Raw genomic sequence first — 23,352 nt, forward strand, 5'->3', positions numbered from 1 at the left:
AAAAATACACCAGTAGACAGCCAAATAAATAATAATGGCAGTATGTGAGGCCTGTGATAGCAGATAAATGTTCCCTTTTATCTGCAAGATCTTTAAACACACCTGCTAAGGCATCAATGGCACAGTACATATGTTCAGCTGGGACTCTGCTGCAGAACAACTGCCTTTGAAAGCCATACACATACTGATGGATCCAGACAATGTGTGTCACAGCCTGCATGTCTGCACATATATCTGGCAAATACACCTGATGCAGCACTGACTCAGTAGCTCAGTCTGGTAAATGCCTTGCATACAGTGCATTTTGTCACACACAGTCCTGGGTTCGAATCCAATGTGTTGCGCTTCAATTACATTGTTGTGAAGACAGCAAGTAATGACTGAGTCATGCAATTTTAATCCCCATAGGTTAATGCTACTGAATTATCTGCTACCCAGTTTTGCAAGTCAAAGGCCTGCAGGTAGAGGCCCACTGCACATATTCGTATAGCCTAACTATATGTTGCCTACTACTCTGCTATTGGCACTGTTGCATAACTGATGTACTTAAGCACATGCCTCGATTGCACTTTAAATGTTACCCTTACCCTGGCTGTGCTGTAATGACAGGGCTGCTATTGGTGCCACAGTTGCACATACAGCTTGCTGGCCTCTAAAGTGTTCACACTCTCCCCTATGTGTCCTAGGCTGCAGCAGCAGCTGCACCCTTTAGCATACACAGCTGTATGCTAAGATAGCTGCTACCATACCTCTCAACCCCCTATAACAAGGGATGGGACACAAGCATACATAAAGGGGGGCAAAGGCCCAGAGATAGGGACATATTTCACAGTTTACCCCTATAAAAATAGTAAGTTGACAGAATAGCAGTTACTGCTTTAGCATCCATATTCTGATGGGTATGAAGTGTGACACTCACATGTCTCTCTCTCCTTACTGACCTCAACCCACATTGTTGGCCAGCGAACTGCCAGATAACCACACTGTCATGAGATACTGACCAAACATGAGAAACAACTGCGGACATACGTCATACATCTCTACAGTGGTCATTATTTGCACCTACCCTCTGTGATGCTGTAGTCTGCACACCTCAGTAATGTCCTTCTCAAAAACTAAGAAAGGGGCCAAGGCCTACATGAAGGCCTCATATATTGCACTGTAGTGCCATGTCATTGGCTAATGATAGTGCAATTCAGCTGTTTTGGATGCAATTAGCAATTCTGAACCACAGATTGGTGCAGAGGCAATTACCTGTTAATGAGCATTACCTACAAAAGGCAAGCAAATGTTTATAGTGAACAGGTCTGTATGTGGTTTTACTCACACAGACAGCATATCTGCAAAGCATTTGCAGTGGAACACTTCAAAAAAAAGGAATACATCACTCTGCCAGGTATGTACTAGATTTCCCCATAAAAACAGGATGCAGATGGGAGGATGGAGGTGTGGGGAATAGGGATTACAACAGTTGGCTTGTATTAGAACTATAATATTGACATGTCAGTTGTAGTCTGCTGTCCAACACCTACAGGCATGCCTCTCAACTGCTTGAATCACATCTCTGCTCTGTCTCTGTCAATCCCCCTACAATGGTCAGCTGTTCTAGTAAAGATAGTGGATTACACATAAGACATAGTGACACTAAGTAAGGGTTTACACTCATATAACATTGAACAATGTACTGTAATTCACCTCCTTTCAGTCTGTCAGTGTCACACATAAATAGTTCTAACATTGTACACGTGACTCTGAATGTCCCTGAAGTACTCTGGTTAAGTCCCTGATTCGTGGACTTTCATCCCTGTAATTGAAAGCTAAGCCTAACATACCTCTCAACCTCCTACAGTAAGAAATCAGGACAAAACCATAATTAATGGGGGGACAAAGGCCCAAACTCAGCCAAATTCAGCTCACCTCAAACTCAAACTCTGTTATCAACTGTTTGGCACAGCCTAGGCCTCTGGCACCCCCACACCACACCCTATGCACAGGGTGACTATATTACTTTACATGTGTTTGTGTAGTGTAGTGCTATGTCATAGCAGTTGCTGTGGGCCACAACAGGTACTGTATGCTGGCATGTGTCTTGACTACACATCAAACTTTGTGCATCTTTGCTGCCTGATGATACACTGGTGGTAGTGTTACAGAATGACAGGTGTATCATGGACCTATGTATGTTTGTGTCCCAGGAGTCTGAGTGATTCAGCTATGGACACATGGCGGCAATACAACAGCACAGCATGGCAAGGCATCACAGCAGAAATATAACATCAGCAAGGTAAGCCAGTATACATGCATGGCTCCATAGGTGCATATGTGTAGGACAATGTGTCAGGGACAATGGGAACAGTCAGTGTCATCATGCTTTCATACCCTGTGACAAGGTCTGCTTCCCTTGATACGTGTCACTTAGGTATGCTACATGTACAAATCTAGATGGTGGTGGACATCAACTATGCTTATGTAGATGAGGGCAATTTAGGGCCAGCGGCTAGTCACAGGGCCATAAAATGCATAAGCAATGCATATAGGCTGGATGGCCATGTCTCTAGTGCTGTAAGAGATATATTTATATACACACACACACACAGACACACACACACACACACACACACACACACACACACACACACACACACACACACACACACGCACACACGCACACACGCACGCACACACGCACACGCACACACGCACACACACACACACACACACACACACACACGCACACACGCACACACACACACACACACACACACACACACACACACACACACACACACACACACACACACACACATTGGATGCTGTGTGGTTAGAATCCCTACCTATCTAGTAATACACACTATAGCTTGCAATACTTATCGCATGCGCCACAGAGTTTTTCTGATATCATAGTATCAGCCAGCACTCTTAAGGTGGATGACATCAGCAGGCCTTGTAAAGGAGGTCAATGTTGAGGTCAGCAGCTAGTCACATGGCCTTAAAATGCATAACCATTGCACAGAGATAAGCCAGATAGGCATGTTTGTAGTGCTGCAAGGAGATACATGTACACACACACACACACACACACACACACACACACACACACACACACACACACACACACACACACACACACACACACACACACACACACACACACAGACACACAGAAATTAGATGATGTAAGAATAAAACCTCTACCTACAGTGGATATAAAAAGTGTACACACCCCTGTTAAAATGCCAGGTTCTTGTGATATAAAAAAATGAGACCACAATAAATCATTTCAAAACTTTTCCCACCTTTAATGTGACCTATAACCTGTAAAATTCAATTGAAAAACAAATCTGTTAGGGGAAAAGTATAAAAAATAAAAAAAACGTACAATAAGCTGGTTGCATAAGTGTCCACACCCTTAAACTAATACTTTGTTGAAGCATCTTTTCATTTAATTACAGCATTCAGGTAACCTGCCAGATTACTCAGGGCACTGTATAATGTCTGTCTATAGGTATGGCCCTTTGTGCCCCCATTCACTCTGGATTGTCCAGCTTTCTTGCAGTAACAGATTATGGGGTTATGACAGTTTGTGGGAATACCACCATATGAGTACTTGATATGAAAAAGATGTTGGATGCTGCCAGATTTGAGCCATCACCACCATCACCCATGCTACTGTTCCAGTCCCCGTGAGTGACACCAGCCGCCGGACAGAGAGGTTTCATTCCTCACACTAGCAACAGCATACAGGAATTGTCTGATCTGCTGGTATGTCATTGCAGACTTACTGTTGCAGCAGTTGTATAGGGACACTGATGTGTTTGGGGTGGGGGATAACCAGCCTATGCTCTGCTGGCATAGCCAGTCATGCGACTGTCCTGTGACCCCACTGTTCGGCATCTCCCTGGAATAATGTTGTGGAGTTTCCGCCATGTGACCTAGTGGATATTATGGGGCACATACTAGTGAACAGTGTACCTTTTGCTCCAAGTGGCTTTTAGATCTGTACAAGAAGCCCACTATAGATATCTGCAAGTAGCCCAGTAGCACACTATATATATCCCACTATATTCCCTTGCACACATGCAACAGTTCCATACATATACTACCATATTGTAGTACCCCTTACAAGTGGTGTATAGGAGAGTGACTTACCTTGCAAATGCAGCAATTGACAGACCTGTAGTTCAGGGCTAACTCTGTCTGATGCATGCAGTGCACAGCCAATACATGGTGAGGTACAGGTTGTATGGTTTGGCTGGCATCATTTTTACTAATATGTATGTGAGACAGAATAAGGTGTCAGTCCCTAGGGCCCTAGGTTGTCAGTGCATGTGTTATGTGTTTTCTCTTGGCCAAGGCCAGGGCATATTTGGCACACCTATGTCTGCCTACAGGGACAGCCTCAGAGGATTCTTTCTCCGAGTCTCACTGTGGATGTGGCTGTGGTGACCTAGGCACTGGTGGGGGGGGGGCTGTGTATCCCTTCTCTTTGCTGATCCTGCTGCAGCTGTTTTCACAGGATCATACTGTGTAGCACGGCACATACTGTGAACATCTGTGCACATGTGGCTAGAGAGTACTGGAGGGCTCCACCAGATATATTGAGCCACCTGAACCGTGACTTCAGCAGCCCGAACACATGCTCTATGATCTTCCTAGTTTGTGCATGTGCCTCATTATGGCATTCTTTGGTGAGAGTGTGTACATTTCTGATGGGTGTCATCATCCACGGTTCCAGTGCATAGCCAGCATCCCCAAGTAAATGGCTATGTGGGATGTCCCCCCTAGCAAATATCTGGTACAGCTGTAATGTGTGCCATATATGGGAGTATTGAAAACTGCCAGGTATGTCAGCACACACATTCATGATAATACCCTGGGCATTGCACACCATCTGGCAGTTGATGGAGTGGTACCCCTTGTGGTTGATGTAGATTCTACCCTCTTCACCGGGTGATGCGATTTAAATTCTACCCTCTTCACTGGGTGGTGCCTTGATGTGTACATGAGTGCAATCTATGGCACCCAGTACCTCAGGGTAGTGTGCTACATGATAAAAGAGTCACATACTGCTGGCCCTCTCCTCAGGGGTGCAGGGAAAATAAATTTGTTCACTGGCATGTGGTAGCATGGCATTCAGGAACTGGTGGAGTACCCTGGAAGCAGATGTTGTGAGACCTCCATCATGTCCCCAGTTGGTTTTTGGAAAGTACCTGTAGCTAGTATCCTAATGGCCACACATACCTTTATTTCCACTGGGATGGGTTCCCCTCTGTTGGCTCTGTGTCTGAGTTTAGTTTGTCAGAGCTGTATGAGTTCTTGCAGTATGTCCCTGTCCATCCTGTAGTGCTCTACAATCTCCTGTTTATGTAGCCCCTGGAAGGTTACCCTGGGCCTGAACACTCTTCTCCTTCTCAGTCTAGGCCTATGGTCAGCATCAGCAGCAGCTGCATTGACCTCAGCATCTAGCACATATATGTGTAGCAGACCTGCAGCAGCCCTTAGCATGCTGTCAGTTAAAATTCCCAAATCTGTACTCCAATGGTGCAAAGTATGGGAGAAAAATCAGATTGTAGGGTGTATGCAACCTTTATATTGCTCTTCTGTAGGTATAGCCTATGTGGTAGGCTATCTATGATGCATTCCACCTGTCAAGTACATTATTAAGGGGTTTAATGGCCCTAGTTTAAGTGAAACAGGGCTCATCAGTAATTAATATATCATGCAAACCCGCACCGCAAAGATAAACAAAGCTTAGCAGTTAGTAGACACACCCCCATGGAAGGTTACACTCAGTACAGCAGTGCATCACACAAACATGATAAGCATGTGCCTCAGAAATAAACACAGCTTAGCAGTCAGTGTACACGCCCCATCTTCTCAGTTCAGCAGTGTGCCATTCAAACAGGCACCGCTGAGCTCCAATGAACTTAAAAGTTTGCAGACACACCCCCTTTTGATGTCAGCTACCTCTTCTGTGGACACCAACATGATTCGGTGCCTACACGGATGGGCTGTGCAGACACAGATACCCATTTGTGCTGCTCAGTAACCCCAGCTCATTTGCACACAGATCTGTGCACATTACCTGGAAACTACACGGTTTCAGACCCTGCCTCATTAGCAACCACAGCAGTCTAACATTGTACATACTCCACACAGGGTCCTATAATACTGTACTGTTACATACTCACAAATTCTGTTTTTTACAGTCTTTTTATATTTTTCTCCATAATGGCAATTTTGCGCACCGTGGCGCACTGCGCCACGCAAACATACCCAAGGTATTAAAAAAAATACAATTATTTTACATTATTTTCCATTGTTTTTGACACATCGTGGTTAGTTTTGTACATATCTGTGTCATCTATGGTATTTCTGCCAATGTAAGTACAGTTCTACAGCCCCTGGTGTCATTTTCACATCCAGTAGGTGGAATTTTTCCATGTACATTACGGACACTAACACAAGGTCTGCATGACTGCCTATCTGCTTGCTGGATCACTCTACCTGCCTCATCTGCATGCATTTCACCTATTTATGAGGTGATTTGCATGCCATGGACACTTCCGTGTTCGCACGCTCGTGCACACCCCTCAGCTCCATTTACTGGATTGTACATCTGCTAACTTCCATGTAAGCACTGTGCCACTATGCCTACACAGCAGATAAGTCCATGTAGGCTTTATTGAATTCCCCCAGTATTTTGAGCCAAAAAACAATTAGTAACATCTTGACCAGTTTCTCCCATCTCATTGTTTCCACTACCAGCAGTCACTTGTTGATTATACTCAAATAAATTGTCCCCTCCAGTCTCATTGGTTGTATTCTATGGATATGCTTGCCCAGTTGCATAGGCATTTGAATCTCTACTTAACTTTTTCTGTTTTCTCTGCATTACAATGGCACAGTGTCTGTCTAATTTAGTTCCATTACCGTTAGATGTGCAGCAGGTAAGGGTGATAAAGGATAGTGAGGGAAACATACTCACAAGCGAGCAGAGTGTGTTGAGCAGATGGAAAGAGTACTTTGAGGGGCTGATGAATGAAGAGAATGAGAGAGACAGAAGGTTGGATGATGTGGGGATAGTGAATCAGGAAGTGAAACAAATTAGCAAGGAGGAAGTAAGGACAGCTATGAAGAGGATGAAAAATGGAAAGGCTGTTGGTCCAGATGATATACCAGTGGAAGCATGGAGGTGCTTAGGAGAAATGGCAGTGGAGTTTTTAACCAGATTGTTTAATGAAATCTTGGAAAGTCAGAGGATGCCTGAGGAGTGGAGAAAAAGTGTTTTGATACCTATCTTTAAGAATAAGGGTGATGTGTAGAGCTGCAGTAACTACAGAGGGATAAAACTGATCAGTCACAGCTTGAAGTTATGGGAAAGAGTAGTGGAAGCTAGGTTAAGGAGGGAGGTGATGATTAGTGAGCAGCAGTATGATTTCATGCCAGGAAGTAGCACTACAGATGCAATATTTGCTCTGAGAGTGTTGTTGGAAAAATACAGAGAAGGTCAGAAGGAGTTGCATTGTGTCTTTGTGGACTTAGAGAAAGCATATGACAGGGTGCCTATAGAGGAGTTGTGGTATTGTATGAGGAAGTCAGGAGTGGCAGAGAAGTATGTAAGAGTGGTACAGGGGTAGTGTGACATTGGTGAGGACTGCAGTGGGAGTGACAGTTATGTTTAAGGTGGAGGTGGGATTACATCAAGGATCAGCTCTGAGCCCTTTCTTATTTGCAGTAGTGATGGACAGGTTGACAGATGAGATCAGACAGGAGGCCCCGTGGACTATGATGTTTGCAGATGACATTGTGATATGTAGTGAGAGTAGGGACCAGGTTGAGGAGATGCTAGAGAGGTGGAGATATGCTTTAAAGGGGAGAGGAATGAAGGTCAGCAGGGCTAAAACAGAATATGTGTGTGCAAATGTGAGGGAGGGTAGAGGAATGGTGAGGATGCAGGGAGTTGAGTTGGTAAAGGTGGATAAGTTTAAGTACTTGGGAATCAACAGTTCAAAGTAATGGTGAGTGTGGAAGAGAGGTGAAGAAGAGAGTACAGGCAGGGTGGAATGGGTGAAGAGTGTCAGGAGTGATTTCATAGGTTCATAGGTTCATAGGTTCATACTAGGCTATCTGCCCGGGAGCATTTACAACAAGCCTAGCCTATCTTTTGTAGCTTACGCCACCCCTTTAGTATGGGGAACTATACCCATTATTTTTGCTGCTCTCTGTCGAAAGCAGTGACACTGAGGTTATCCCTGGGTATATCTGTGATCTCCCATCCATTGGTCAAGATTTCTCTTGAACAAGGCCAGGTGCTCTGCCTGCCTCATATGGGGGGATTTTTTTCACAGCATAGAGTCTTTTTGTGGTGGAATCTATCCTCTCCAGCACGCTATTAATAGCCGTGTCAAGGTTTAAGTCTCACGCCCTTGTGGCTCTGATGGATCTAGATTTTCAATCATTGGTCTGATGAGTGATGTTGATCTAGATGAGAATCCCTTCATGATAAGGTGGGCAATGTAGAAGGTCTTCCTAACTACTTTAGCTACATGGGTGTCGAATGACAGACTACTATCAACCTGGGTCCCCAGGTCCCTGATAACTTCTTCTGACAGACAAGTACCAGTAACAGTAAAAGGGAAGGTCTACAAGAGGGTAGTGAGACCAGCTATGTTATATGGGCTGGAGACAGTGGCACTGACAAAAAGGCAGGAGTCAGAGCTGGATGTGTCAGAGTTAAATATGTTAAGATTTGCAATGGGTGTGACTCGGATGGACAGGATTAGGAATCAGTATATTAGAGAGTCAGCTCAGGTTGGACAGTTTGGAGACAAAGCAAGAGAGGCAAGATTGCCTTGGTTTGGACATGTGCTGAGGAGGGATGCTGGGTATATTGGGAAAAGTATGCTAAGGATGGAGCTGCCAGGTAAGAGGAAAAGAGGAAGGCCTAAGATAAGGTTTATGGATGTGGTGAGAGAGGACATGCAGGTGGTTGGTGTGAAAGAGCATGATGCAGAGGGCAGGAAGAAATGGAAACAGATGATCCACTGTGGCGACCCCTAATGGGAACAGCCAAAAGAAGATGATGATGTTTAATGAAATCTTGGAAAGTCAAAGGATGCCTAGGGAGTGGAAAAAAAGTGTTTTGGTACCTATTTTTAAGAATAAGGGTGATGTGCAGAGCTGTAGTAACTACAGAGGGATAAAACTGATCAGTCACAGCTTGAAGTTATGGGAAAGAGTAGTGGAAGCTAGGTTAAGAAGAGAGGTGATGATTAGTGATCAGCAGTATGATTTCATGCTGGCAAAGAGCACTACAGATGCAATGTTTGCTCTGAGAGTGTTGATGGAGAAATATAGAGAAGGTCAGAAGGAGTTGCATTGTGTCTTTATTGACTTGGAGAAAGCATATGATAGGGTGCCTAGAGAGGAGTTGTGGTATTGTATGAGGAATTCAGGAGTGGCAGAGAAGTATAGGTTCATAGGTTCATACTAGGCTATCTGCCCTAGAGCATTTATAAGCCTAGCCAGAGTATGTTTGGCACCCATTTTAAATTAATTTTGCTATGCCCTTTTTCGAGGTTAGTATACTGTGCCTCTGTCTAACAGTGACACAGAAGTGATACCCGATCTCCCATCCACTCATCAAGATTCCTCTTGAAAAGAGTCAATGAGGGACTCTGCCTAACCTGGACTGGGATTTTATTCCAGAGTGAAGGGAGCCTCTGGGTTATGAATCTGTCCCTCCAGCATGTCCTATTTATTTCAGTGCTGAGGTTCGATGGGATTTGGATTTTTGAGGTGCAGCATGTCCCTCAGGCACAGGTCACCTCTGAGCAGGCGGTATGCCACTGAGTAGAGCTGGAGTTTCTTTCAGCATATGGCATCTGTTTGAGCCCTTTGATCCTCTTGGTGAGGTACTTTTGGGGTCTTTCCAGTTGCTGCAGGTGTTTACATCCCAAAAGGGGCATTGTACTCAATTATGGGCCTGATGAGGGATGAGTAAAGAGGCACGATGACCTCCCCTAATCTAGATGTATGTAAGAGTGGTACAGGATATGTACGAGGGTAGTGTGACAGTGGTGAAGTCTGCAGTGGGAGTGACAGATGCATTTAAGGTGGAGGTGGGATTACATCAAGGATCAGCTCTGAGCCCTTTCTTATTTGCAATGGTGATGGACAGGTTGACAGATGAGATCAGACAGGAGGCCCCATGGACTATGATGTTTGCAGATGACATTGTGATCTGCAGTGAGAGTAGGAACCAGGTTGAGGAGACCCTAGAGAGATGGACATATGCTCTAGAGAGGAGAGGAATGAAGGTCAGCAGGACTAAGACAGAATATATGTGTGTGAATGAAAAGGAGGATAGAGTAATGGTGAGGATGCAGAGAGTAGAGGTGGTGAAGGTGGATGAGTTTAAATACTTGAGATCAACAGTTAAGAGTAATGGTGAGTGTGGAAGAGAGATGAAGAAGAGAATACAGGCAGGGTGGAATGGGTGGAGAAGAGTGTCAGGAGTGATTTGTGACAGACGGGTACCAGTAAGAGTGAAAGAGAAGGTCTACAAGAGGGTAGTGAGACCAGCTATGTTGTATGGGTTGGAGACAATGGCACTGACAAAAAGGCAGGAGTCAGAGCTGGAAGTGGCAGAGTTAAAGATGTTAAGATTTGCACTAGGTGTGACAAGGATGGATAGGATTAGGAGTCAGTATATTAGAGGGTCAGCTCAGGTTGGACAGTTTGGAGACAAAGTCAGAGAGGTGAGATTGCATTGGTTTGGATATGTGCTGAGGAGGGATGCTGGGTATATCGAGAAAAGGATGCTAAGGATGGAGCTGCCAGGTAAGAGGAAAAGAGGAAGGCCTAAGATAAGGTTTATGGATGTGGTGAGAGAGGACATGCAGGTGGTTGGTGTGACAGAGCAAGATGCAGAGGACAGGAAGAAATGGAAACAGATGATCCGCTGTGGCAACCCCTAACGGGAACACCCGAAATTGAAGAAGACCATTATATTTAGCAAAACAGTCAGTAAACTGCCTATTTTGATGGATAAATTCATCCAGTTTCTTGATGGAATCTTTAAGTATCTTTAGCTGGTCTTCATATTCATTTACTAATAGTGTCATCATCTCAGTGCCAGTATTATTAAATAAGTTTACTAATTTAGTGTAGAGTCCACTATTAGATTGTGTTCCATTGGGAAATTTGAAAAGTTTTAACCCAAACTGAACTTATTGTAGTTCTAAATAAAAAAAAAAAATTCTAATTCCAAAGTCTTATATTTAATAAATTATTTTTCAAGTTCAAACACTTTAAGCCTGCATTCTTTTAAAGACACATTGTCAATTAAATCATGTACTGGCACTATTTCCAAAGACATAAATGGATTTAAGCTCATCCATGTAATATTATTCACATCAAAATGAGCACTAGCTGAACAATACCTGGTGGCCACTGACCTCCCATAATTGAGCCATTCACTTCCACCATTCCATTGTTGTTCTGGAACAGAAACATCGGACTCCATTCTGAATTCCTTGGGGGGGGTTGCCCCTGCAAAAAATTATGTGTTGTTTTGGGTTTTTTTACTCATGTTTCAGTGTTTCATTTTCAGAGATTGGTGAGTCAAAAAACATGAATCAGTTGGACATAGGTAAACCTATAATGAAAGAAGCTAGGAGGTCAAGTATCCATGTACAAGACTATCCTACTTAGATAAATGGGAGAGGTTTTTCCTGTTGTGCCAAAGGAGGACAGAATTTTCAAATTTGTAGAGGCCTTTGTGGTTTTACAGAATTTGTCTAATTTGTCAAACTATGGGCTCATTTTGCCTTCATCAAGGTACATCTGTTAGCCATTGCAGCATGCTTACCCATCTAGCCATTTTGACAGCTAGGCTTCTCGTGAAGCAGTTTATGAAAGGTATTGTATACCTTAGACTCCCCCAGCAAAGTTGTAACTACTGTTTGGGCTCTGAATTTTATCCTGAATAAATTAAAATTGACCTTCTTTTGAGCCAGCAGCTACAAGATCCCTGAAATACCATACCTGGAAGATTATATTAATTATAGCTGTTACTTCAACAAGAGGAAAGGGCCATTCATAATCTTCCATAAATAAGAAAAAGCTTATGCATTCATTTCTCCATAATGCCAAAAGATATTACAGTAACACTGTAAACCAAGCCACATCTCAACATCTTAGTGCAATAAATCTGGACAAAGCCTAAAATAATTGAAGGCAAAGGCCTAAAATTATGGACAGATTTTTAAATATTGCTTTTTTGTAAACATAGCAAGTTGCTAAAATAACAGGATTTGAGTCAGCATGCATTTTCTCAAGGATATGAAGTCTGAAACTCAGATAAGTGCCATTATTTAGTGTCTTCAATCCTCAACGACTTGCCAGAAACCCACAAATTACATGAGAAACATATCAAATATTTGAGGCAAAAATATGGACATTCTGTGAAAAATCTATACAGTTGAGAGCTGCCAAGCTATTCAATTGGCAGTCTTCTTCCCTAATACACAAAATAGGAAAGAAAGGATTTTGTGCTTCCTGGATATCCATAGGCAACTGCAATGTTTTTTAAAGAGCCAATAACTCTATAAAGTAAGATTATTTGCTACTTTTGCTTTTTCCTTACTCTGTCCTTGTTCTCTGTCCTCTACTTTAAAAAAAAGGAATACCATTATCTAAGTGAATAATTTCCATATGGGTAGCTCATTACATATCCTGCATGTTACTTGTTCCAAGGCACTCAAGGACAAATCAGATTTTATTCTACCAGGGGCACTGCAGCTGCCACTGCTTTTGTTAGGGGGATCAACACCTGAGACATCTTGAAAGTAGCTACAAGGTCCTCATTGGACAATTTTTCCAGTCGGTATAGACTGGAAAGTCAGCACACAGCCAGGGCTAGATTTATCTCTTCTAACCTCCTCCAGTCTTTCTCCTCTGGACCCTAGCAAACTAGCCAGTTAAGAATCAACCCTGTTGTGATGACTGCAAGTGATCTATATAAAGAACATAGTAAAGCTGTCTAAGGAAATTACCATAGTAATATATGTTATAATAGGATCACTGTTGAAGTACTGGTTCCTCCTTTCTTGTAGACATCTTAGAGCTGGGATGGGTTCCTGTATCGCTTTCTTTTTTTTTTTAGTTCTTATTTCTCCCTTTTAATACCGCTGTCCCCCTTTGTCCAGTCTCCCTAGGGAGGACCACTTTTCTGGAAAAGTTGTCTAAACTGTCCTTAATGTGGAAGGTCTTGGTAGGACCCCCCTCTTTTAGATGTTGCTTTTCCTACCTTTTGAGGCAAGAAATAATTAAAGATGGCAAAGGCTGATGCCACTTTTATATGGGCAACATGTAGATGTTTCACAGATAGTTGAGCCAGTTCAGCCAGGAGGAAGACTACTCAGAATGGAAGTCTGGTCAGTTGTTCAGAATATTCCTGCGGGCAGAGATCCCTATTGTGATAACTGCAATAGTAATCTTATTTGAACATCTGCTATTGTGGTAGGCTCCCCTTACATAACTGTACTTTCCAGTGCCATAGATACCTCCAGGTCCTCACTTGATGCTATAGGTACAACTGCAAAGTACTGTATGTCAGTGGTGTAGCTGTTCTTCCAACCCATTATGACAGCAATGATAATCTCACTGCTCAGTCTGGCTACACGCCTCTCCTGTTATCTCTGAATGTGGCTTTCAGTGAAATTACTTCATGGTATTGCACTCACTGAAAGTGCTTTTGTACATGTGTCTAGTTCCCTGCCTCCATTCCTCCCTTCTCTTCATCCCACCTCTTGGCAGCAGGCTGACCGACTTCAACTATAGCCGGATCTGCCTGTCATCAAACAGATGAATTCAAGTTAATTGTACTATTCATAGATCAGCCTTGTCCCCTTGGACCAGACCATCTTATCTGTAGAGATCTTCCTACAATAGCTTGCATTTGGCATAGTAGAAACAGACAGTCCCCTCAGGGAAGACTGAAGATAATTTTACAAGGTTTTCCTGGTCCCCAATGAGGATGGCTGCTGGAGACCCACTTTGTACCTGTCCTAACTCTTGCATGCAGTATATCTTTCCATGGAGCCACTCTTGTTTACCCACTGCTTGGTGAAGTAATTTTTAAAGGGGGGATGCATCTGAAGCCATCTAGGACATTGATACCCCTTCCTGGGACTTGAATTTTGTGATTCAAATACTAACACTGGCTGACTCCAAGCCAACTGAGCCTATATCATTAAAGTTCCTTTCCTGAAAAACCTCATCATGATGACAATAACTTTGGCCAAAAGAGTAACAGTACTGCAGACCCTCATATGCAAGGAGCCCTACATAGTCTCCTGCAAGTGCAGGGACAGCCTTAAGAACAGTCCATTCTTTTTTGCATTGTAATGGACCACTCAGCTCCCTTATTTCTTCTCTAAAACTCAGAATAATGAGGAAAAAGTCCTGTATCTTATGTACATCCAGCAGCAACTTAGGTGTTAGAATTCAAGAATGAATAACCTTTGTGAAACATACCAACTCTTATTTCCTTCATGCCAGGTAAACTCTATGCACCAGTCTCTAAGCAAAGCCCTTCCAAGAGTTTGTTAATAGTAACATGTTCTATCGTTAGTCTAGCAACAAAACTATGGGAGCACCTATGGAGCTATGGACCTGTTAAGGTGCATTTTACCTAAGCAGCAGCCTTAATTGCCCTGTTTTTCAAAATGTGTCATAACAGAGAATTTGTGAGGCAGCTACATGGATGTACGTCTGCATCTTTTTGGCTTTTCAAGCTAAGAGCAGAGCAAAGGAGTAATCCTTGCACTCATAGGACCACTTACTAAGTTGGCCACAGTCCCTTCTCTTGGGCAATATATTATACTGTGTATGCCAGTTAGTCTCCCTAGCTTCCTGACTCTGCATTCAGTAAATGAAATAAAACCTGTTCTATTTTGCGCTAAATCATTAATTGCTTTGTGCTGGCTATAAACTGATTGCTATCTGTAATAAGTGACCTGAGGATGAGAAGACCAAAAATTCAACCCTAGACCCTCTCCTAATAATCACTCAAAACTGCATAGAATTCAACTCTTATTCCATAGATAGTATAGTGTGCCTTACCAGGGATTCCACTCTCAACTCTGCCCAGCAGCCAAATATCAGCATATCCACTTTCACTTTCAAACCTGTGCCCTTATTCTGTATAAAACTGTTCTTAAACAAACTCAAACCATGCTCTACTTCAGCTGATGACTTTCCAAGCAGTACCTTAAAATATTAACTGATAGCATGGCCTATCCTGATTCAATCTTTTTAAATAGGTCGATCTAGGAATGGTACCTTCCCTCTCTCTGGAAAAAAATCAATTATTATTCCTTTACACAAAGAAGGAAATTTGGCAGACATTACTATCTCTAGACCTATAGCACTCTTACCCCCTTCCCAAAGTATTTGAAAAATGTTTTCACAAATAGTTGCTAAACTATTTCCTGCAGGAAGAACTTATATCCCCCACAAAACATGGCTTCTGTCTCTCCCATAGCACTAACACTATACTTCTAACCTTTATTGATACTATCACTAAAGCAAGAGATAATGGCAAACTAGTCTCCTTCTCATTTCTAGACTTGCCTAAAGCCTTCAACACAGTTTGTCACAGTCAACATCTACTTCAAATGTCCTCCCTAGGCCTATCTCAGCACACATTTGTATGGTTCAAAAGGTACCTACCCAATAAATATCATTCAGTAAAATGGCATTCCACCCTCTCTCCATTCCTCCCATTCACCACCTGTGTGCCACTAGACTCTGTCCTTGGTCTCTGTCCTCTTTAACATTCTGACTAACACCCTCCACACATCCACACAACAGGCCTCCCTAATACAATATGCAGATGATACACTCATGTGTACTCGTGACAACCTGGCACATCTCCAAAAAAAAAAATACTCAGGAATCTTTAATAACAACAGAAACTTGGCTTTGTAACTCACAAGTCATGCTCAGCCCCCCCAAAAAGAAAACTACTTTTCCCCAAATCCCTGTGTCTTTAAAAACATAAAATAAAATCATCTCCCTTAATAATACAACCACTGAAGTCACTTCTCATAGCAAATTATTAAAGATGATAGTGGATGATAATGTTAAATTTGACCTGCATATAAAAAAAATCACCAAAAATTAAGGATGCTCTACATATCCAAAATTGTCTTACCAAAGCAACTAAAACTTCATATGCCACTACTTGCCTTCTCCCCTTACTACTTTATAGTGCTCCTATCCTTACTAAACTCCAGGCATCACAAAAATCAAAACCTGAACAATACTAGAATAAAGCAGATACATTTCAAATACTCCTTTCAGAACCTACCACTGTATAGCACTAAAAAGCCTTAATAAGATAGAACTACTCCATCAACTAGCATACGTAACTTCTTACTATCTATAAAATTATCCAGCATCCATCTGCTTGTCCATGTTACACAACTATGTTCCCAGCCAGTCATTACAATTCAATGAACAAAAACTCCTTTCTGTTCACAAACCTAACAAATCTGCTGGGCATGGTCTGTACTCATACCATGTTGCTAAGACCTGGAACTCCTTACCCGTCTCCATCAGGTCAGTACCCTCTCTCTAGTCTTTAAACCACTCTGCAAGACTTCCTAGTCAAAATCAGGCTCTTTTCTTGCTCAGCACCATGATAAATGATATCCCTAAATGTGAATTAGTACCTAGTCATACTTTACACCTCCTTACTCTCTTTTCCTCACTCAGGTGCTTACTTTAATCAATTTTTTCCCCTGGCTCTCTTTCTAAATATGCCATAACCCTGTTTTTTTTCTGTCACTTCATACTGCACTCCCTGCTTGTGTTAGACTAACTTACCTTCAGTTTCTCTGTACTGTCTAAAATGTCTCTAAATATTAAATCATTATCTTATAAATTGTATATATTCTTAACCTATGTTTTCACATTGTGTCTAATTTGGTATAGTTATTTAAAAACTGTAGATGTTTTGTATTATTTTTGAAGATTGTAAAATTATTGCTCTTAAAATGTTTTGTAATACTTTGGAGCTTTGCTCCACAGGCCTCTACTGAAGTGGGTGCCTACCCACTTGGACTTTCCCGGTAAGCAAATGTTAATGAATAAATAAATAATAAAATAAATAAGTTCTATTGCTTTCTTACAGGGCAAAGTCTAACCAAGGTCATCAATAAGATTCCTCTTAATTACTCTAGTACTCTGCCATGCATAAAGAATATCACTATGCATTGATCTCCACTATGAGCATAGTACAGTTTTGTAAGAAACTGACTTTAGCAGTAGGCATTTCAGTTGGAGATCACTACAGTATAAATTTCCACCTCTTCAACTGGAGATCTTAAATATTTAGCTGTAGTCAGCAAGATTCCTGGGTATAAAGAGCTCCATGGGTTATCCTTGGTCATCTTCAGTACCTGCTCTCACTTTTTCTGCATTTTTAGGGGTTTATGTCAGTATTAACATAACTAGCACCAACTAACATGTAGATGTGTTTAAGCAAATATTCTGTATTCTACAGACTGTAGAAATGAGGGAGGTTGCCTGTAACTCTACTGAGGATGCATTTCTAGATTGTTTTTCTGCCAAAATGAATGGAATGATGGTGCAATAATCTTCTCTTTATATGCTGTCATCAGCCTGGCACTTCTCAAGTTTAAACTATGCCAGAGAAGATGTTTGCAAAAACTGCGTAAGTCAAATCTAGTTGAAAAAGAAATATACTGTTGTATCTTTAACTTTTTACTCATGCATCTACTGTTATGCTGAGTTGCTCATTCAACTATACTTTCTTTTCCTTTAACTCATTCAAGCTAGAACTTGACACATACACACTACACTACTCGGCACTTGATCTTAGCCAAAAGGCCACTAATTAGTAGTTCTAACTGTATGTGTCTTGCCTCAAGGTCTGCAAATGTAGCACTACTGATGTGTCTGGCATTCATTGTGATATGCATGGAATTCTTCAAAGGCAAGCAAGTTAAAATACTTTACAATAATATATAACACACAGGTCGAGATTTGGTCTCAGTTAACTGCGTCCAAGATACATTCTCACAAGCTTAAGCTTAGAGCTTTCAGATACGACTTTATTAGAAGCCATTCAGACATGACTTGTGCATCACAAGGATGGCTCACCTTTTATCAGCCCATCACCTTTATTTATTTGTTTTTCTCTCCATGCTTACCTATTATCAGCCTTTCTGTTTCTCAGACACATTCATTTTCTTTGACCTAAACCTGATTGCAGGATCCCCATCACCTAGGGAGTCACCAAGGTAATGTGTTTAAGTCTCTAACCCTTTTTCCAAGAAGAGATGCATTTTCTAACAAATGTGAGGGTCTTTAGTACCTTCCCTTTTGTACATTTTTACTCCTGCACAGAGATGCCTACCATGCAAATATGGTTTGGTATGGTCAGACAACCACTCTGGCCCATGCTGTTGTCCTCTTCAGCAGTTGCTGATAATACAAAAGAACTGTGTCCTTCCCCCTAGATGGGTGAGCTGGTGTCAACTGCTCTATCCTCCCTTGCTGTCTCTTCCAGTGCCCAATTGGATCCCAGGGCTTTACCCTTATTCGCTACCAGTCCAGCATTACTTTCTTTCTTTTTTTGCAAATAATATTGTCTTCTAGACACAGATTCTAATTTCCATCATGATTTATACTGGGCCCATGATGAATATTTTTATGTCTTCCTTCTGATTGGCATATTACTTCATAAACTGTTCATGGATACATTTCACATTCCATAGTTCGGTCTGTAAATTAAGTGATTTGTAGATTCTGAGTCAACAGGGTTAAGGGTTGAAGGTCCTCAAGACTGAATGCTTTGTCTCTGTCAGTCAGTGCAGAGGACTAAAGCTATGACTTATTAACGAGCTGTTTCCTGTTCCAAGGGTACAGGGTTTGAATCTTTTTACCTTCATTTGCCTTGTGTGTGACCTTGAGCAAGTCACTTAACCAGATAGTGATTTGGGGCAGTTGGGAGTTTGGACTAGGGTCCGTAATGGTCTCCTAAACTGCATGCATAATAAGAATCTATGAACATTTGAAGTATGCCTACCTCGTGTCGGGTTTATTTTATTTTAAATCTACGTATGTGGAATGGTCCAAACACACTTGTTACAGTCATTATCCAAACAAGATAGTAATGCAGAAAATAGTCATATAATAAAGAAAAACAATTATTGATTTCCCAGGTTTATGCTCATTTGCTATCAGATATACATTGGTGTGAAGTTTGCAGATTTGTGAACATGTATACAAATATATGATTCTGAGAGTTGAAAACCTTGCACTAAAATACAGATGAATTACAGTGTAGCATTATGAAAACACAGAAGACTGCATGGCCTGTGTATTTCATCAAAGACAATTCCCACATATTGTGAGATCCTAGCAGTATACCAACATTATTGGATATGTAGCTAGAGCCTTGTCTGGAGCATGCATGCATATATATTGACTGTGTCACTGCTGCAGAATGATTTTTTTCCATACTCCTTCCTGTCTTCCAAAGCTTTATAGATGTTCATATAGCAGGGCTAACATCATTTGTGTAGCACAGAATGGTGGATGATTCAGAGCTAAAAAGGAGAGCTACCTTTACCATTCCCAAGTCTCAATTTTATTTTGTTATAAGAAGCATTCTGTCATGAGTTTGTCTGCTCATCATTGTCTTCAGGCAAATTGCAAAGAATAAGTCCACAATTTGGAAAAAAAATGTACTACTTTAATTGATGAAACTTTATTTTTGCATTGTTGTAAGTTGGTTTCAGTCTGGACCTATATGAATTCCATTTTCATGGTCTGTGATACTACATAAAAACTTAAAGGTTTGCCTGTGAAGGACGTATTCAACCTAAGGATTTCTTTTGTGATGCCTTTTTTGTTTGGAGACAAGGAAATACCAGGTGTTCTCCTGCAAGATGAGACCATTAAAAAAAGTAATCCTTTGAAGGAGGATATAATTTGAAGGCTTTTCCTAAGCAGAAAAACGTTAGTGGCATTAGCGCAAGGAACATTCACCACTTCTGGGGGATCCTCTTTTAGTTTACAAAGGAACATTTTGATTGACAATGAAAACAGACATGGAAGAATGAGGCTAAAATTGTTGAATTTAGCAAGCATGAAGATAGAGGCCATAGTGACCCCATCAATTCCAAAGGACCTGAGGAATCAGATCAGGTGAGGCTTTGCCTCATTCCCCATCCAATGATCTGTGATTCTGTGCTAAACTTGTCCTGACCTTTTTGAGGGAAGGCAGTGAGATCTCATCTTGTGTGACTGGCCAGATCTCTAGCAAAGTAAGAAACCACAAGGCCAGATGTTTGTTTCTGGGCATTTAAAACAGACATCCATCCATCAGACATTTTTACTCTGCCATCATGTGGGTACTTCTCCCAGGATATTCAAACCATTCGTATTCAGCAGATTCCGGAAGGTCAATTATCTGGCATTCTGGCCTGTCCGCTTTCCAAAAAGAAGAGTTCCTCATACTTTCTTTCCAGAAATGATATCCGAGGGGCTGAGCTCCCACTTTGTCAGTGTCTGTGGCCATCTGGCAGAAAATTATATCCTAAATAGTGCAGCATTTGATATTAGGAATGGCTCCTCCAGTAAACAAGAAGAGAGGCACCCACAAGTCATTGGGTTCTGAACTGGATAAAGAGGATCTGGCATACTTAATGTAGACTTTAACACTGACACTAAGAAGAATCTTTTATGAGGCTTACTCCAGCAGTACATCTCTTTTAGAGAGATCTTTAACCTTATAAGGGAACATATAAGGTTTGGCTCAGAAGAAGTGGCTGAATCATGTAAAATATGTCTTGATCTCTTGTGTAGAGAAACAGAGACCACGACAGCAGTACCTCTGGTGTTACAAGCCTTTATAGATGCCTTTGGTTCAGTAAGTTTGCAGCTTGATTCTCATCTTACAGCACTCAAGAAGCTGGGTAGATTCCATAGGCTCCAAGACACCTGTAATTACCAGTATAAGAAACATGAGGCTGGCAGTCTCAGTAGCTCAACAGGTAGCACAATTGCCTTTGGTGCATAAGATGTAGGTTCTATTCCCACACCAGGCAGGTGTATAAATCTTCCAATACTGACACTGCAGTGTGCTATAAATGGAGTGCTGCACTCCTAGTGTGCCATCCTTTGGATGAGACATTAAACCAAGGCCCCACTTGCCTGCGTTGGTGGTAGCGCAGGTGGATGTAAAAGATCCCAAGCACTTATGTAGAAGTTCCTAGGTGCCTTGCCTAAACTTCCCCTAGCTGGTATGAATACCACCTTGGGTTTTCACTGAAAAGAGGTCACTGGCTTATTGGGACTAACCAAGTCAACAAAGTGTAAGTAGATAAATCAATAAAAATAAAAGATCTCGCTGTTAAAGGATCCAAGTTGGCTCTGGACTTGTTACCTAATGATAAGGAGAGCAAATTACTAAACACATTTAGCAAAAAGGTTTATATTTATTCATCCTTGGCCTTTGGAACTTTTAAATTTTAGTCTGTCATTACTAAATATGACCTGAAGCAGACAGTTGATGTGTATCATAAATCCGCAATGAAGCCATAAAAAAATATTACCTTTACACTTATGTGGGTTTAATGCTGTAGATGCCTGCTGTGGAAGCATAGTGCAGGCCTGGAAATACAAAGGTGCACCTGGTTGACAAATCAGCCCTTGTCAGATGATGTTAACAGGTAGCAATTGAATGTACCTGTGGATAAGAATCAGTTTGATTCCTCTTTTCAAGAGGTACTTAAGAAATTGGTAAATAAGTGGAAGGATGTAGAGTCCATTTAAAAAGGTGATTTACCTACCTATACCAAGGCACCATACCTCTCAATCACTTAATTCCAGAATCTGGGACAAATCCAGAAATAATTAGGGGGACTTTTTAAAATGTACTGTTTACATAAGAAACTGATAGAGTACGAGAATATGATTTAACATGCATTTTTCTGAAGTAAAATAATTCTGTAACTAATAGTTTGCATTATTTATTAAGCATAATTAACCACATTTTCTCCCAACAGAACAGAGCAAAATTTTGAGCCAAAATCAGGGACATTTGAGAGACATGACAGGCACAGTACTCCTTCTAGCGGAAACTAGTCTTAAGCTTATCAGCTGACTAAATGAAGCAGGGAAGGGCCTTTGAGAAAAAGCAGGCCTAGGGAAGTGGTAGAAGGAAAGTCAGGTGACTAGATAGGAGTAGGGGTTGGGGGTGAGTGTCCTTCATCTCAAGATAGTGGTGAGCCGTACTAGCTATATCTTCAAACAACTCCCTCATTTCATGACCCCTCCTCATTTCACATCCTGGATTGGAAACTTTGCTATTTCAAAGTCATCTACTTTAGCCTAACACTGGACAAATAAGTAAAGGAGATTCTGGTCTGCAGGGATGAGAAGCATTCCCAGGAAGGAAGATAAGGATTTGAACCCTATCTTGTATTCTGAATAGATGAGAAGCTAGCACAGCCATCTTGGCCTATCTCCTACACTGCGGGGACCACAGAGAGGGTCCATGTTCAGGAGCAAGGAAAATGTATTTACCACAGATTGTTTCAGGTGCACAAAAAAGATACCACATGGGAATCCATTCTGAATTAATCCAACTTGAACAAATGATTTGCAGGATTTATGTCTGTACAGTTTCGGGAATTCAGAGTTGAACACAACCTTTTCTAGTTTACTTTCTTGCCCTTTGAAATGTGTTAGTGTCTTGCCTACAGTTTTTGTTGAACCTATCAAAATCTATCCTTACCTCAGGGAAGATAAAAATCTTCTTGGAAGGCTTGCTGAGCATATGAGCTTAGTACCAACATTTGCCCACCTCAGGATCTAGGGTATATAGATTTACTCATACAAGATATCTAGACACCTGTCTTATTCAGTCACCTACAGAGGAGGAAATGCTGAGCGCCCTGAAATATTCTATCCACTGATTGGCCTGCCTAGTTTTTATTGAACCTATCCAAATCTATCCTTATCCCAGGGAAGATGCTAAGCATAGAACTGAGCAAGCTTTTCCTGCTAAAGGATGTGTCTCCCACTTGGAGTATTTTTCCCAAGACTGAGCTGAAAGATAACAATGTTTCCATGGATGTTTTTGAAGGCACTAGGCTACACGCCTGACTGTCTTCATGAGTGTGGATAAAGAGACAGTGTTTTCTGAAAAGCCTTTAGGAACATCTCAGTCACCCATCATACTGAATGTAATTCTCTCCATCAGTGAGAAATCCATGTGGTGGCTGAAGCAGTTATTGGGAAGTC

Source organism: Protopterus annectens, chromosome 4.part0, assembly GCF_019279795.1.
Source record: "Protopterus annectens isolate FY-2018-M chromosome 4.part0, PAN1.0, whole genome shotgun sequence".
NCBI lineage: Eukaryota > Metazoa > Chordata > Ceratodontiformes > Protopteridae > Protopterus > Protopterus annectens.